At 35.2% G+C, this 16,934-nt stretch overlaps 1 protein-coding gene and 1 pseudogene across 2 annotated transcripts in view; one reads left to right on the top strand and one right to left on the bottom strand.

Annotated features, from left to right (window-relative positions):
- The window catches only part of Htr2c (5-hydroxytryptamine receptor 2C), a 252,455-nt gene that overhangs the window by 101,779 nt on the left and 133,742 nt on the right, over nucleotides 1-16,934 (top strand). The window lies entirely within an intron of this gene.
- LOC130867500 (translation machinery-associated protein 7-like) lies at nucleotides 7,308-7,744 on the bottom strand (annotated as a pseudogene).

The raw sequence follows: 16,934 nt of genomic DNA, 5'->3' as shown, positions 1-16,934 counted from the left end.
GTTGTTGAACTGCTGCCCTGGAAAAATACCTGGCCCCATGCTAATTTAAAATGTTAGCAGAATCAAGTTCCTTAGGATTATGGAACTGAGGTTCCTATTTATTGCAGTCCATTGTCTATGGATTATCATTTTATTGAATCTCCACATTATAGCCCACAGTTGTCTTCTAGCTTCAACAGTCTCACCAACATATACAGATTGTGGTGGCTTATTAAACCACAGCGTTTATTGCAATTTCCTCCAGGAGTATGGGTGGGGGGTTATTTACAGAATCATGGGTGACTCAAAGGCAGCTGCATGTCCAAATAGCGCACCCTAGCAAGCAAATCTTGTTAATGCTTCATTGTACAGTGACATGCCCTTTACTTCATTAGAGGTCATTCTTAGTTTTGCCTATCAAACAAATCTACGATAATATACTGTATTACAGAAACTTGAATGTTATTGATTGATACTGATAGCAATGAACTACATTGTACTACTAATCATACTACATACATGCACATACACACACTGAAAGGGAATGTTTTGGGAAAGTGCATTATATTTTTTTTTTTGCAAAAAGTGACTCTATTTAAAATTTTATCATATTTTATTAACCAAAAGATGGATTTAAGTTAAAAACTTTATGAAAACAGTATTGTTTTTATAGAAATGTTAGGAGATACGATTACTTTATATTTCCTTTTTGGAAACTCATTTGTAATTTTTTTATGTTCTGAATCCTTTTCTATCAAAATTGGTATGACATACATATGGATGTGCTGTCTGTTTTTTATTACAGTAATATGTCTAGGATTCCTTTCTTCATTGTTGTCTTTATTAAGTGTATATGTGAATTCAGAGTCAGCAAGGTCTTGTTCTTGTTGATGAGGTTGAGTTTTGCGATAACATTTCATTATGTAGCCCAGACTAGCACTCAATTTGAAATTACACTTTATTCTACAGAGCACTGAGATTGCAAGTGTGAAAGTATGTGTATGCCAGAACGAGTTTTATTATTTAAAAAATGATCAGAAATTTAATTTAAAATTATGACTAACAGGTGCATCTTACATTTGTTCCTGTGTCACCCAAGAGCCCACAAGTACAAATGACCATTTATAGTAGTTATCATGGTAACCACAAGATGGCAGTACTAAAGTGAGTTTTGCCTGACATGAAAGGCAGCCACAGATTGAACTGTGAAGTGTATTAAGTACTTGCATTTTATCACAAATGCTTTATACTTTTTTATGATTGCTCACAAATGAAACAAAGATTAAGGCTGTATAGTTTTAAATGTTCAAAGTTCTGAGTGTTCTTTTAGAAGTAATCACTGTGACTTTTTTTCCTTTAAACTATGACTTTTTACTCTCACTATCCTTTAATTAACTTCAACACCGTTAAGTGTCATTGAATCAGCTTGACTTGAATATGAGACAGAATTTTCCCCTAAAAACTTGATCCTGATGAAAATTTCCCAAGAGTGATTCTTTCAGGTCAGTTAGTTTCCTAAAGGAACCATAATTGAAGTCAAGCATGTCTGGAAACCTGAATATCAGGAATGCAAAGCTGTCATCAGCTGCTTAAGAGAGGTCAAGGGCTGGACTACATGAGACCTTGTCTCAGAAACCAAACCAACAAACAAACAAACTTCTAATTGACTAACCAATGACATATAAACTTTGTAATTGCACCCTGCCCGTCCTTCCCCTTTCTAGTGCTGCCCACAATCTGACAATAAAAAGCTGATGCAATTATTTACTAGCATTGGACTTACTTCTTTCTACAGAAATGAAGACTATCTACTTTGCCTGTCACCATGGCTCTAGCACTCAGAACAATCCTTGCCATACAGCAGGCACTAAGCTCAAAATTACACGCTAAGTTAACAGGGGGAAATGAATATAGAGATTTTATATCTATCCCATCAAGTATTTTTTGTTAGATATTGCTTATATTTAGATACACGTGAGCTTTCTCTTCTGCACTGCCAAGACAAAAATTCAACACTATAATTCTGGTTACAGTCAATTTGAAATGTAGGTCAGCTCTGAAATTCCACCTCCATACCATTGTACATGAAAGTGCTAATATTTTTTTAAATCTTCCAATACCTTTATGTTTTACACAAAATGAAAAATCATTCAGCTGCCAGCCAATATGTTCTTTCTCGCCACTGTATTTTCTATGATCCATCTGATTTCATACAACCGCCAGTTCTTTCATTAAAATCTAAGATTGCTGTCAAAGATAATGAAACACTAACTCTCTTATGATTCAGTTTTGAAATACTTGGCACGACAGGTGATTTTCTACAGGTTTGAAGGAATACAAGTATAACAAGCATATCTCTTCACTCATACAACAGTTTATTCTAGCAAGTGATTTTATATCCATTCATATCTTTCTCTTTATAGTGATATAATGTAATATAGCCCAGATATTCAATGACTTGCACTACAAACTGTGCCTAAGTGTTAGAGTTAACATGATGTATAAAATCATTTTGAACGGGTGCAATGACAGGTAATTCTACCTGTATCTTAAAGCAAATAAAAGTTTAATTATAGTGTAAAATTTGATGGGTATAATGCACCTGTCTATTTCATTTTTGTTGTTTTCTGTGAGTGACAAACATTTTAACAAAGTGGAATGCCAAATACTGTCTTGTTGAAAGTACTTAGATAAACAGAAGTACTTCAAAAATAGATATGACATGCTCATTTCTTTTACATATTCTTGTCCTGATTTATGAACTTAAAACTCAAAGAGACACTATTTAACTCTTTTATGTTCATTTCAGGGTTTAAGCACCCCACACAAAATTTGCAAACATTGATTTACCTGGATGTACTATGGGCTTTGTCTTCTATATAACCAGCTGGCTTAACATACCCATAAATTTATGTCCAGCATTTTTCACAAGTAGTAAAAAGAAAAGCAGTAGCTAATCAATCTTAATTTTCATATAGCATAATAAAATATTTTATTTTGTGATTATCATTTAATTTTTATTCCATTAGCTTCAAAAATGTCTAAGTTTGTAAGATTTGTGTCTGTTAGTGTTTTTAGTTTATTAAAACAGCCAAATGAAAGAGTTCTTTATTATTAAATAAAGAGAGCAAATTTAAACTGTCAGTGACTACCAGCCAGAAATCTGGGTCTCACCTCAGAAAAGAAATATCTAAGAACTATGTATCTGTGTATATTAAATTCAGTGAAACTCAAGGCCTTTTTTATGTGTCTATTATTATCACATAGAATCTTCTTGCAAGTTTTTGGTCTTCTTGATAAAATAATATTTAAATGGGTTTAAGAGATATTTAATGGAGTAAGAGAAAAAGAACTGGGTGGCAATCAGGAGATCTTGACAGTTGGGAGAAAGGAAATGGGGGAAGAGTAGAGGAGGAGTTAGGCAAGGAAGATGAGAAGCAGACAGCTGTAACAGCAGTAGCACCTTGGAAGATACTGTAAGCACAGAGGGAGAAAAAAATGATGGGGATGACCAGAGCCTTTGATCCTTGTTTGTACTTTGAAAAGACACAAAATTATGTCCCTCTCAGTGTCATGTGTGTCTTTGGTGTGAAAGTAGCACTCCATCCTGTTTGGTTAAACAAAGAGGAAATATTTAACCTTAATATCACCATGTTTAACTGCATCATCAGCTAAGCATTGGTGTGGGTGACTTAAAAATCAAGGCATGTCTAAACTAGAAAGGAATAATAACTAATTAAGTAACTATATATAGTTTACATAAACTATATATAGTTATATATAACTAAGTATATGTGCTATACATAGTTATTAGTTAGCTCTATAGTTAATTAACTATATATAATTATCTATAAATTAATATATATAATTGCTGCCTTCCATTTTGTTTGCTTTGGATCAGAAAGAAATAACTTACAACATAACATATGCTGCTGTCATTGTCCTTCTTGGTTTTGTGAATTTGGGGCCAATTTAATGCTCTTGTCATTTGGTTCTTTCTTTTCCCCTTTCAGTTAGTTTGAAGAAGCCTGTGGGACTTCATCACTTACTCAATACTTGACAACAGGTCGTTAGCAGACAATGGAATATTTTTCCATTATAGTGTTTGAAGTCTGTTTCTTTTTATTACTTTAAAATTTCCTGTTTACCAAGACATGACTAAACTCTGATCGTGCCATTTGTTTCTAAGGAAATGTTGTGCTGGTATCCCTATGTCTAAGACAATGCTGAAGAAACAGCTGTAAGGGCATTTCATACCCTTTCTTCCTACCTGGCACTGTCCTTTTGAAAACGTTTAATACAGGGGAGATCTCTAAGAGAATTTGTACTTAAAGGATAAAGACAACTGTTTAGATTTGCAATGTACTTTAACTGTGTTATTTCCAGGAGAACATGATATCAAAATATCCAAACAATATTAATAACAGCACTAAAGACTATTAGGTGGAAAGTATGTGCTTGTTATTCCAACTAAATTGCTGAATATTGTGGATTTCTGCTAAGGGTCGTTATAAGGTAGACATTGAGAAGATGTGGGTGACCAGACCGTGTATCTATGCTTCACAAGATACTGAAAAGCTAGATTTTACCACTACAAGAAATGCTTTCTTAGACCTGAAGAGCTGGCTGAGTTAGTAAGAGCACTTGGTGTGCACATATGAGAAGCAGAGTTCAGATTCTAGCATCCAGGTGAAAAACCACCTGGCTTCCCATATCTATAACCCCACTGCTTGTACACCAACACACAAATCTGTGCATATACCACACATACACCACATAGAAACACCACATCACACATATACATACCGAAATATAAACTACACACGTAAAACATAACGTCTTCTCGTATGAGCAAGTTTTGTCTCATGATGCAATTAATTTCTGACTAAAAGGGCCTCTTGATGGACAAGGAAACCCTGTTGCAATTGTAGTCCAGTACAAATGTAAGCAACTCCAACTTAATGATGTTAAGATTTCTTTTTTTAATGATACTATTTTTCCTTTGAATTTTTTAAAATAGGTTTTTTATTACTGAAAATATGACCCAACTTTACATTCTTTCTCAAAAAATAAACAAAATAAAAATTCAATACAAAAGCAAAACCACCAAAATCATTAAAACATAATAAAATAACACCCAAACAGAAAATACTGTAACCAAAACACACACACACACACACACACACAAATAAAACCTGTGAGGTCCATTATATGTTAGTCAGCTACTCCTGAATATGAGGCCTGTCCAGGAATTGTTGATATACCCAGTGTCACTCCATTGGAGAAGACTGATTTTCCCTTTTTCCAGTGTTGTAAGTGACAGTTAAGTTGACACACTTTACACTAGTGTCTGCATATTCACTAATTCATTCATTTGATAAAATATAACAAAATATAATAAGATAAAACAAAAACTATCACATCCAAGTTGGAGAAGGCAAACCAACAGAAGGAAAAGAGCCCAAAAGAAAACAAGAATCAGAGACACACTCATTCACACACTCGGGAGTCCCATAAAAATACTAAACTGCAGGGGGAGAAGGAGAGAGGAAAGGAGGAGATGGCTGTCTGTGCCAATGGATGGCTTGTTCCAGGGTAAGTCCCTTAAACTTCATGGGTGTGTCAGTGTGCAAAGACAGTTCTTCCTTCATGGTGCCATGGTCAGGTTCGCCTATAGTGATGAAGCATATTCCTGCCTGCTATAGATAATGCTTAATAAAATGGAGGTAGACTTTTAAAAAAAAGTGTAAAGTGTACAAGGTTGAGTGATATCAAAAGAATTTTGGATGGTAATGTAAGCTATTAATGAAAGTAAATTAGGTGCAAGAGTATTTTCTCTGGATTTGTCAAATGCAAATGGACTAGACATTGTTGATGTAGTTATTGCCTGTATGTATTATATATAGATATTGTGCTGATTGTATATAGTCTTTCTTACTTAGTTATTATAGTCTTCTTTTTTATTTTAGACAAAAAAACCCTCTAAACTGGAAAACTCGTACATATATGCGTGCTTAGAACTTGGTGCTGACTCATGCAGGCCCTGTGCAGGCTGCCTCAGTCTTTGTGAGCTCCTATGGGCCTTGCTCAGTTTACTTAGAGGGTTTTGTTCTCCTGTTGTCCTCCACCCATTCTGGCTCTTACACTCTTTCTGTCTCCTCTTCCAAGGGGAAGGATCTTATCATCATTTAGTGGTGTATCCCAAGGTCTGGAACAGCACCACACATATAGTGTCTTTTAAACAATTGCAGTAACCACATACATTATTTTCTGCTACACTCTTCTAAATGTGTTAACTTTTAATGTGCTAAAGTGAAAATAATTTTCAAAATCTGTAGAACAATACTACATGATAAATTCTCTTCATTGCATTATATTAAGTCACCTCACATCACTTCATCATGTTAGTATATCCGCAGTAATTATAACTATTGAGTTTTGCATTTACAAAGCAGAGTCCTTTAGCTTAAATCTAAAAGTGGTTATTTGTAATATAAGGAAAGATAGTCCATTTTCACATTTTTTTAAAAAATATAATAGTATGTATAACAACACTGACTATAATTTTTTACATACTGAAAAAGGTGCATTTTTATGTATTTAGCTGTTTTTAAAATTATTTTATTTCTCATTATTAAAATATAATTACATCATTTCTCTTTTCTTCTCCCTAACCTTCCCATACTTCTTCTTGCTCTTTTTTAAATCTATAGCCTCTTTATACTTATTAATTCTTACTACATGCATGTATGGATGTGTATGTATAACATATATACATATATACTTCTAAATATAACCTACTTAGTCTGTATAACATTACTAGTATGTCGGTGCATGTATTTTGTTAAACATAATTATACCTTACTCAGCATTAAATGCAGTTTAGAAAAATAAAGCACTATTTAAATTATATTTCTCTGATCTCAAGAAATACAACTTCCTGAAATAAAAGAATATAGCACCCTTGACACACATGATTTAGGTGGGCTACAATGTCATATGTGAGACAAAATTTTCACACTGTATCCCAATGGTGCGTTATAGTGAATATGTTTCCTTTATAAAATTTTGAAGTGTGTAGAGGTTTCAAATGGGTAATGAATACATCTAATAAGAGTTCTTTTCTAGCCTATTTAGTCACTAATATTGACAAATTATGCCCAGCCATGCATAATGGAACCAGTTGCCCCTCAAGGTATTTATAAACAGTGCCAAATTAGAGCTATGGCTTATAATGGGTCTGTGGCTAAATAAGTCTCTGCTTTTGTACTTTCCTGGAGAGCATAGATGATAGAGCTTAAGTCCTCAGATACTTTTTTTTTGTATTATTTATTTATTATTATTATTTTTTTTTTTACAAAAGTTTATTACAATGTACAACAGGCTCCAGGATAACACTTCATTCTAACTATAGGTGGCAATGATGTTATAGTAGGGGATCCAGATGTTTAACAGGCTCCAGGATAACACTTCATTCTAGCTGTAGTTGGCAAAGATGTTATGGCAGGGAATCCAGATGTTTAAATAGGAATGGAAGAGGGTCACCATCATCTCAGATATGAGGAACAGCTTACTTTTTGCCAGATTTCTTAATTCCATCTGTAGCCAGGGGTCCCTTCCCCGCGGCCTTGGCTTTTAGCTCCTCGAGTTTCTTCTGCTCCTCTTTTTGTTTCTGCTTGAAAGCCTTATCTTCACCGTCCATTTCCTTGGCCTGCTTCTTGGGCTATTTCAGGGGCTTCTTTTTGCCACCTTCCCGGCCCGACATGGTGCCTCCAGACACCCCCTTCTAAGTGGGAAAGGTGGTACTGACAAAAAGACTAATATATTGCTATTGGAAATGTCAATCACCTAAAGGTAACTTTTCTCAGAGTGTATCATCATGACATCTATTCCATACAATGTCGTCCGAGAGGAATGGCACCTATAGCACTTTATATTATTGACAAAGACAAGTATTTTACTAAAAAAAACACACCATTCACATTTAGATCATTAAAACAGTATTTTTGTTTTGTTTCCTTCTGTTTGTAACAGCAAAACTTGTAGTACATCAAAGTACTTAAAAATAAAAACCCAGGTTAGTGAGAAGGTTTTTACTCCTAGGAAGCAATGTTCTTTATGCTACAACATGAGAGTATATCTCATTTGGAACATAAACTAACTTTCAAGAAACTTTCTAATAGGCACATAATAGAATGGATAAGAGTCAATATTTTTCTTGGACCTCATCTCTAAGACTGTAATTAAGAGGATTCTGTAATACTTGGTTAATCTATTACTTTCTCTTTCCCATTCTTTGCTATTTCACACTTCATCATACAAATCTAAAATTATTAGTACATTCTTATAAAACTGCAGTACAATTATCATATGCAGCAATCATCTTATTTTCCAAAATATTTTCATCATTTATTCCTTTTCTTTCCTCCCTATAATGCATCCCATTTTCCTCCTTCCCTTTACTTCCTCTCAAATCTACAGCCTCTTTTTTTTAATCACTGTGTTTTTCATATTTGTACATAAATATATAAACACAAATGGGTCCCATTGCTTTAAGGCATGTGTTTTCAAATATCACCACTTGGTATTGGATAACCAATTAGCAAACTCATTTCTGGGAAAGTTGGTTTCACTATCTCTCAGCATTCCTTAGTAGTTTCTAGATGTGATCTAACACCCTCACAGAACCATATTCAAATTAGTTTTTATTTGTCTTTTTAAAATTTTAGACAAAACGACAGAGCATGGTAACAGGTCCAGTTAGTCCATGTTAGACTATGAATCTGTGTAATAGCAAACCGCATCTCTACTGCACTTGAGTGGAAGGAAAAATCGAGACTGATTTTATATAGAATAATCTTGCAATGAGATATAATAGCAAGTGTTGCTGTTACGAAGCTTCGGTTATTCCACAAATGGGAACATTTCTCCAGATTTTCAGTTATCAATCTTTGACAGAGGTTTTAATATCTGGCAAGTCATTTCTTCCACTTGGAAAAAAATGATTAAACATATATAATCACTCAATGGCTTTGGAATATCATGACATTGTTTCGCCTTATGATGTTGTGGTGCGTTGAAGGGTGATGACTTTAAAAATGTGCACTTAAGGCATATCTGTTTCTTTCACCGCCTCTAACAAACATACACAGGCATGGGCACACAGACATTTACTCACACATTAAATTCATAAAGAAAAAGTTTTGAGAATTTGTATTATTCCAAACTTCTTACCATACTGTATTTGTAAGTTAAAGTGTATAGGGGAGGATAATTTACAGATTTCTCTATGAAACTATTTAGAAAAAAATAAAGTGAATATGTATTTATTATATGTTATTTGAAATTTTAACTTTAAAAAGAAGTTTAAAAATAGACATATCTGTCACTCTTAATGTTGACAACATCTGTTGCAAGGATAATGAAACAGGTGCAAAAAATGAGTGTTTTCAAAATTGATCAACAAACACAGTTCCTTAGGTTGTGGTGACCACCAAGCATAAAATTATTTTCATTGCTACTTCATGACTGTTATTTTGCTACTATCATGAACTGTAATGTAAATATCTGTATTTTCCAATGGTCTTAGGCGACCCCTGTGAAAGGGTCATTTGATCCCCAAAGGATTGACACACATGTTGAGAGTCGCTGTTATAGCTGAACTTTAAGATAATAAAATGAAATGTGAATTTTAGTGTGCCTCAACACTGTGCAGTATTGCTTAAAATACACTTCTGTAATTATTTTAAGCACAGCATTTTTAAAGTCAGAAAATCACAAATTGTTAATTTTGTCTTAATTTTTTTATGACTTGATATGATCTCCTAACTCTTCCATCTATGAAAGTAGAAAGAACAGATGCTAAAGACTGCATGCACATTGCTTTGTAGGCTGTTTAGGCTGCATAATGAAAAGATTCCAAAATCACTCTCATGCTCCTTTTAAGTCAGGATGTATAATCAGGTGTATATCATGTGTTACATTCAGTTAGCAATGACAAAACGATTCTACCTGTAATCTTTGATTTTGACTTCATAATGACATTGTTGAAAACACTGAGACCCAAAGAAGTTTGATTATTTATTCTAAGCAACACATCAACTGAGTAATAAAGTAATGTCTGAAATCATACCCTCTCCTACCCAGTCTAATGGTCAATTGTAGGATTTTTAATGTGATGTATTTAAAATTCAAATTATACAAATTCAATTTGCTTACTGAATTTCTGTATTTTTCATACATCTTTATTGTTTCCAATGAGCCTGTTTTGTATAGGTATTGTCACTAACTGGTATCTTAAATATATTTTCTTGTAATATGTTTGTTATACAACAGTGGCAGAGATTGTTTTTCCTTGATGTAGAATTGAAAAACCAGAAAGACTAATCAATTCTTTAACTCCAAACTAGTGTTTTTGTTCATTTCTTTCATCTTTATCCAGGAGTGTCTAAAGCTGCGAAATGAAGAACTGTTGGAGAGATGAGGAGTTAAGAGTTCATTCGGCTGTCCAGATGTATCCAAGTACCTGATAATTTGGCAATAAATACATCTGGGCAACTGAGTGAACTTTTCGCTTTTCTTGACTCAGCTGGAGCTTCTACAACATACAAGGCCAGCTAGACAGCCCAGACTACCTGATTTCTTTAATCAAATGAGACAGGAAGGAAGAGCTCCCTGTGCATGAAAGGACTTCATTGTAAACTTTTGTACACAGTTATGTTGGAATGATTGTATGTACCTCACAAAATTGAAAGGTATTTTGTTTTAAGCTTGTAAAACTATCAGTAAATAGAAAAGTATTCTCATCAGTGATAATTGTCAAGTGCCTATATTGCAGTGGAAAATGACTGACTGTATTTGTGATTAATACTAGCTAGGATAGTCTCAATCTATGGATACACACAGCTATAAATCTGTCTGATATATTACCTCTAGTTACTCTTTATCTTACTATTAAATTCAGTTCATTCACAGAAACGATACACCCCTGACATGTTTATTGCGTGTCTATTGTGCTAGAATGCAAACTCTATTAGAGCAGGGTTATTTCTGCCTTGCCTTCCACCCCATGGATGACATCTTGTAGGGCACCGAGCACATAATGGGTAATCAATAAATGCTTGAACACAGAAAAAATTGGCTGTACAGCTTTCAGTTTTGCAAGTCAGTTGGAATTGATCTCCAACACATACGTTAACATATGGTTTCTCCCTTCATTCTGATCTTTAGGGGTCTGTAGTTTATTTTGCTATAAGGATACTTAGGCCAATATAATTTATGCAGAATTCTGCTACTACCTATGGAGAAATGGTTTCAAACTGCTGGGCATATTGCCCACTATGACAGATTCCCTCACTGTTTTGTTACTACAACTGTGGAATGATTTGCAATAGCAACTTGAGTTCTATTAAATTGGGAACTATTTTTGGAGTATTATTTTAGGTGAATGGAATAGGTCTTGCTGTAGAACTCTTACTTTCTTAGGTGCTGTGGTTTGGGGGAGTTCAGTTTTCAGAGTCTTGCTAAATGTCACAATAACTGCTTTCATTAGGCCTAGACCACCCCAACACCACAAAAGACAAAACCTTTAACATATATCAAGGAGAAGAATTTAGAAAACACAAATAAGGATAAAATGTTTCATTTTCAGTCCTAGAACGAGAGGAAAAGTTCTATTTGCCTCAACACTCATTAGTATTTTCTGGGCAGGAGAGTGATAGAGTGTAAGTACCAACAAGAATTGCTTTCAAATTGAATAATCATGTTAGTGTTATGAATTCTAATGAAATGTCTAGAAAAGACCCCTGAATGCTGCCCCCTCTGTTTTCAAATGAAAATTTATAAGATCTCACAACATATATAACTACATAGTCAGAAGTGTGATATTTCCCTCTTGCCACACTACTGGCAAGTGTACAGTTTTATGTCTAAAGGATTGCATTCTAGGAAAAACCTAGCAAAAATACAATAAGCCAACTGCATTAAGTCTGAGGCATAAATCCCTGACCTGACTTATTAAGAGATTATTTTTGTTCCTTTTCATTGATGTCTATTAGCTCAAGGCTCTTTTGCCTGGTATAAAATATCATTTTCTGAAAGAGCAGATTGCTAAACGAGGAGGGTTTTAAAATTGCCTCTTTTGAAAGTTGTTCTAAGGAATATCAACTGTCAAGCTTGTCAAAGTGGCTTAAATATAGACCTTCCTGAAGACAAGAAACTAGATCATTTGATTCCTTATAATTTTTCAGCCTCGGGAGTTTTGTGAATTCAAGCTTGTAGAATACCTTAGGACCTGAGAATTGAAAATAGAGTGTTTGGTTTTTGTTTAATTTCATAGAATGCTTTTGTAAATGAACTAACAATATTAAAAGCTCCTATGTTTACTGTTAGGTCTCTGGAAATTTTTCCATCAAATCATAAAAAAATTACATGATGTGACTATTCAGGGCAAACATGGATTTTTAGAATGAAAAGTGTGGGCTTCATTGCAAAATCTTTATAGAACATTTAAAATTGAAAGGAACATTCATGAAATATTCCCTAGGCCTAAGGATAATTTTTGGATTACATGAGTAATCCCCAAACTGTTATAAATCTGTACATGATTATTTTCTTCACAGGAGCAATACGAACATTTGTGACTAATTCATTTTTGATATAGCCATCTGCTGAAAGTTAACTACATATAACCAGAAGAAAGATTTAATTGATGTTTAAGTCATGTCCGTTTTATGTGTATATAGAGTATATTATGATAATATTAACTGTTATTACATTTTCTATCGCCTCCCACTCCTGCAGCTCATTTTCTTTCCAACTAGTCCATCTTTTGGGTGGGGAGTTATTTTGGTAACATGTCTAGGGCATGTAACTACAACTGCATTGTCTCCCTGATTGTATTAGGACTTGCCTAATGGTAAGGCACTGGTATCCTGATTACACTGAGCATGTCATATTCGGAAGAACATTTCATGGTACTCCTCCCTTGTCAATAATTTTGATCTTTATACCCGCCTTCCATGATGTGCCAGAGGGAAACATTTTAAATTATAATATATAGTTTTTGAGCACTGAAAAATGACAAAGTCAAACCTTCAAATGCAATGTCACATATTCAGTTCTTAAATAATTTACCATGCACAGTCATACAGGGGTGGGTAAAATGGCTTAGTCAGTAAAGGTGTTGACAACCAAGCACAATGACCTGAGTGAAATCCTCAAGGCCCACATGATAGAAGAAAGAAGTGAGTTCTAATAATATTTCTCTCACGTCCACACCTTTTCTACGGTGTGCATGTGAATGTACAATCACACACTGTTGAAGGAGCTGTGGGCTGTGTTCCTGCCACCCCAGCTCATGGTCGCCTGGCTAGCTTATGCCCCAAAATAACGACACACAAACTGTATTCTTTTAAACACTGCTTGGCCCATTAGCTCTAGCCCTTACTGGCTAATTCTCATATCCCGATCAACCCATCTCTAATAATCTGTGTAGCATCAGTCTTACCAGGAAAGATTCAGCATGTCTGACCTGGCGGCTTGCTTTATCGCTTCTGCCTCTGAGAGGAGCTGCCCTGCATCTGAGCTCACTTCCTCTTCCTCCCAGCATTCTATTCTGTTTACTCCACCCACCTAAAGGTTGGCCAATCAAATGGGCCAAGGCAGTTTCTTTATTAGCCAATGACCTTCCTCCATCATTTCCCCTTTTCTGTTTAAACAAAAAAAAAAAAGGAAGGCTTTAACTTTAACATAGCAAAATTACATATAACAAAACAGTTATGAAGTAAAAATTACAATATTTACATCTATTTCATCTTTATCATAACTAAGGAAAACTATAATTTTAACTATCTATCTATTCTTCAACTCCATCAAAGACTCCAGAAGAATACAATATTACCTAAGCAGACAAAAAGTAAGCAATTTTCAAAACTCTAAAAATGACAGAGACATCTCGCTGCCTGTACAGTCACCCAAAGTTCCTCTGCAAATTTGGGACATCAATCTTCAGCCTTCAGGCCCATAGTATCCAGAGACGTTTCCATGAAGCAGGAAATTTCAAAGGCAGTTCAGTCACTATCTGCTGTGTCCTGCAGAGTGTCTCGCAGACTCTTTCATAAATCAGGAACCCCGAAAGATCATCTCACCTTTAGGCAAGTTCAGCAGTCCTCTCTCTGCAGGTTCTTTGTGTCCAGTTTATGCAACAGTCCAGGCAAGAGCAGTTTCTTGCCCAAATGGCTATCAAACTCCATAAGGAGCCTCTTCGATGCCCATTTTCCTCTTGAAGTAGATTGGTGCTGCCAGGAGCAGAGTGTCTCATTGTCATGAAAAACCCTAAGTTATTAAAACATTTAAAATACCATATTCTCTAGCCTTTGAAAGATATGATGAATGCCTATCTGAAATATATGCATGCACATCTAGAAAATCTAACTACCATGACTACAAACTTGACTATTATTAATGATTATCCATTAACAACCTATATACATTACATTTTTACATGAACTACACAATCACAATACCTTAATCAATATCAGAAATACATATACATATAACAAAATTGACCTTAAATCTAAATCACTAAAGCAAAATCCATATCAATGCAAATTATTCATACCTATATAATAGCCCCCTTTAAATGTAAAAGAACATTTATAAACAATATTTGGGAATATGGACGTAGTTATTTCTCTCCAAACTGCTTCCTGCTAAATGGGGACGCTGTTATTCAGGTCTTTTATGGGATAACCTGTCTGCTAGTTTCATCTCAGTTGGCAGTTGAGCAAAGCAATTTTTTGAGGGTGTTTACAGCAACCCTTCAGGAGGGCGTGGTCTATCATACCATATTGGGTTCGAAGAAGCAATCCACAGTGTCTCATCCTCTGTGAAAACAAAAGAAGAAACTCTTTTCCAAAGTATCATATCCTTAGATCCAAATTCTGAAGTCAAGGTATTTTGAAAATATCTATCTTGGATTAGTTCAGCAACATTTATAAACAAATATCTTTTAGCAGCTGTTGCTCCTTCCTCAGCATTCAAACAATTCAAACAGAGCATAATAGCATATAGTATCAAGATTCTCATTGTATTTTCCATCTTCGTGCGGCTTTATTTTAACCACTATTTTGTTTACTTTTACTTTTATATTTTCTGTATATCTTCATCCTAGAATAACTCTTTAGACCAGGCTGTCCTTGAACTCTCAGAGATCCCTCGGTCTCTGCCTCCCTGGCATCGGGATTAAAGGCGTGTGCTACCACACATTGAAGTCACAGAGGTCAATCTCCCTCTGTCTCCAAGTGTTGGGATTAAAGGTGTGTACTACCACACCCAACTACTCTCTTTCTTCCTTATTTTTTTTAAGAACTTTAACATTTAGCCTGCATGTATTTTTAAGTACACTGTAAATCATTTAAAGGTTTTCTTTGTCTTTGAATCTCTCTTTACTGTATCTCTCTTTTTTTCTGACCACACGGGCCTTTAAATTACTGAGCAATATGGCTAGGATTAAAGCCGTGGCTTTGCCGGCTAGATCCAACCCATTCCTTAGCTTTCCAGCCTCATGGCCGAGGTACCAGCAGTAGCCATGCTTATCACCACAACTCTGTGGCGTTTCAAGGTCCTTGCCAGTAAACAAGCTGCAACAGACAACACTCAAATCCTCTCTCTGTAGCTGGCCCTCCTGCCTCAAAGAATCAGAGTTTGCCCTGGCAGGACGGCCCAGAAAGCCGGCATTTTAAAACAGCACAACTTTTTTCCTGCTACGGCCGAAAACAAACAAGCATTTGGTCAACTTTTTATCAACAATATTTAAGTGTTTCTTGACAGAACCTCTTAAGAGCTGCAGAGTTTTGCAGCTAAAGCTGAGTCAGGAAGCTTCTCTTAGATGAGAGTGCTTGCTTGCATCTAGCAAGCAGAGCAGACACAAGAAATTGCTGCTACCAAGAAAACACGCTTTACTCTATTCTTTCCCAAGCTTTCTCAGGCTTTCTGTAGATTCAGTGCCCCATGTCTGGGCGCCATTCTGTTGAAGGAGCTGTGGGCTGTGTTCCTGCCACCCCAGCTCATGGTCGCCTGGCTAGCTTATGCCCCAAAATAACGACACACAAACTGTATTCTTTTAAACACTCCTTGGCCCATTAGCTCTAGCCCTTACTGGCTAATTCTCATATCCCGATCAACCCATCTCTAATAATCTGTGTAGCATCAGTCTTACCAGGAAAGATTCAGCATGTCTGACCTGGTGGCTTGCTTCATCGCTTCTGCCTCTGAGAGGAGCTGCCCTGCATCTGAGCTCACTTCCTCTTCCTCCCAGAATTCTATTCTGTTTACTCCACCCACCTAAAAGCTGGCCAATCAAATGGGCCAAGGCAGTTTCTTTATTAGCCAATGACCTTCCTCCATCAACACACAACACGCACACACAAATAAAATAAATGAAATTATTATATATATAATTCAAAAGTAATCATCTGCTAATTGTGTATTCTACAGCTTAGTAAAAATTCCATCTTAGATTTATTCTTTTCAAAATGGGTAAAAAATAATGTGCCGTATCACCATATGTAACTGGAGGTTTCTTTCCTACCTATCAGTTACCAAATAACCACTCTGAGGCTTAATATTAACTGCAAACTGTTATGCTGATGAGTCAGGCTTATTACTAGTTAGCTTCTACATCTTAAATTAGCTTATTTATATTAATCTATGTATTGCCATGTGACTGAGGCATTACCTCACATCTTACCTATTCTTTTTAATTTTATATCTTCAACTTTTCCAAGTCTCACTTACCCCTCCCATTAATCAACTATTTTATACATTGTACTTGGCTAATTAACTGAATTTGAAAGGTACACACATTTGGGTATACACACATACACTAAGGTCCCAACTTATTAGCCCAACAGTTTTAACTTTGTTTTTTCATTATTTTTCAAGATAATAACTGC

This window comes from Chionomys nivalis, chromosome X, assembly GCF_950005125.1.
Source record: "Chionomys nivalis chromosome X, mChiNiv1.1, whole genome shotgun sequence".
In the NCBI taxonomy this organism is placed as follows: domain Eukaryota; kingdom Metazoa; phylum Chordata; class Mammalia; order Rodentia; family Cricetidae; genus Chionomys; species Chionomys nivalis.
The sequence above is the reverse complement of the archived record's forward strand: the minus strand, read 5'-3'. Positions and strand labels throughout refer to the sequence as shown.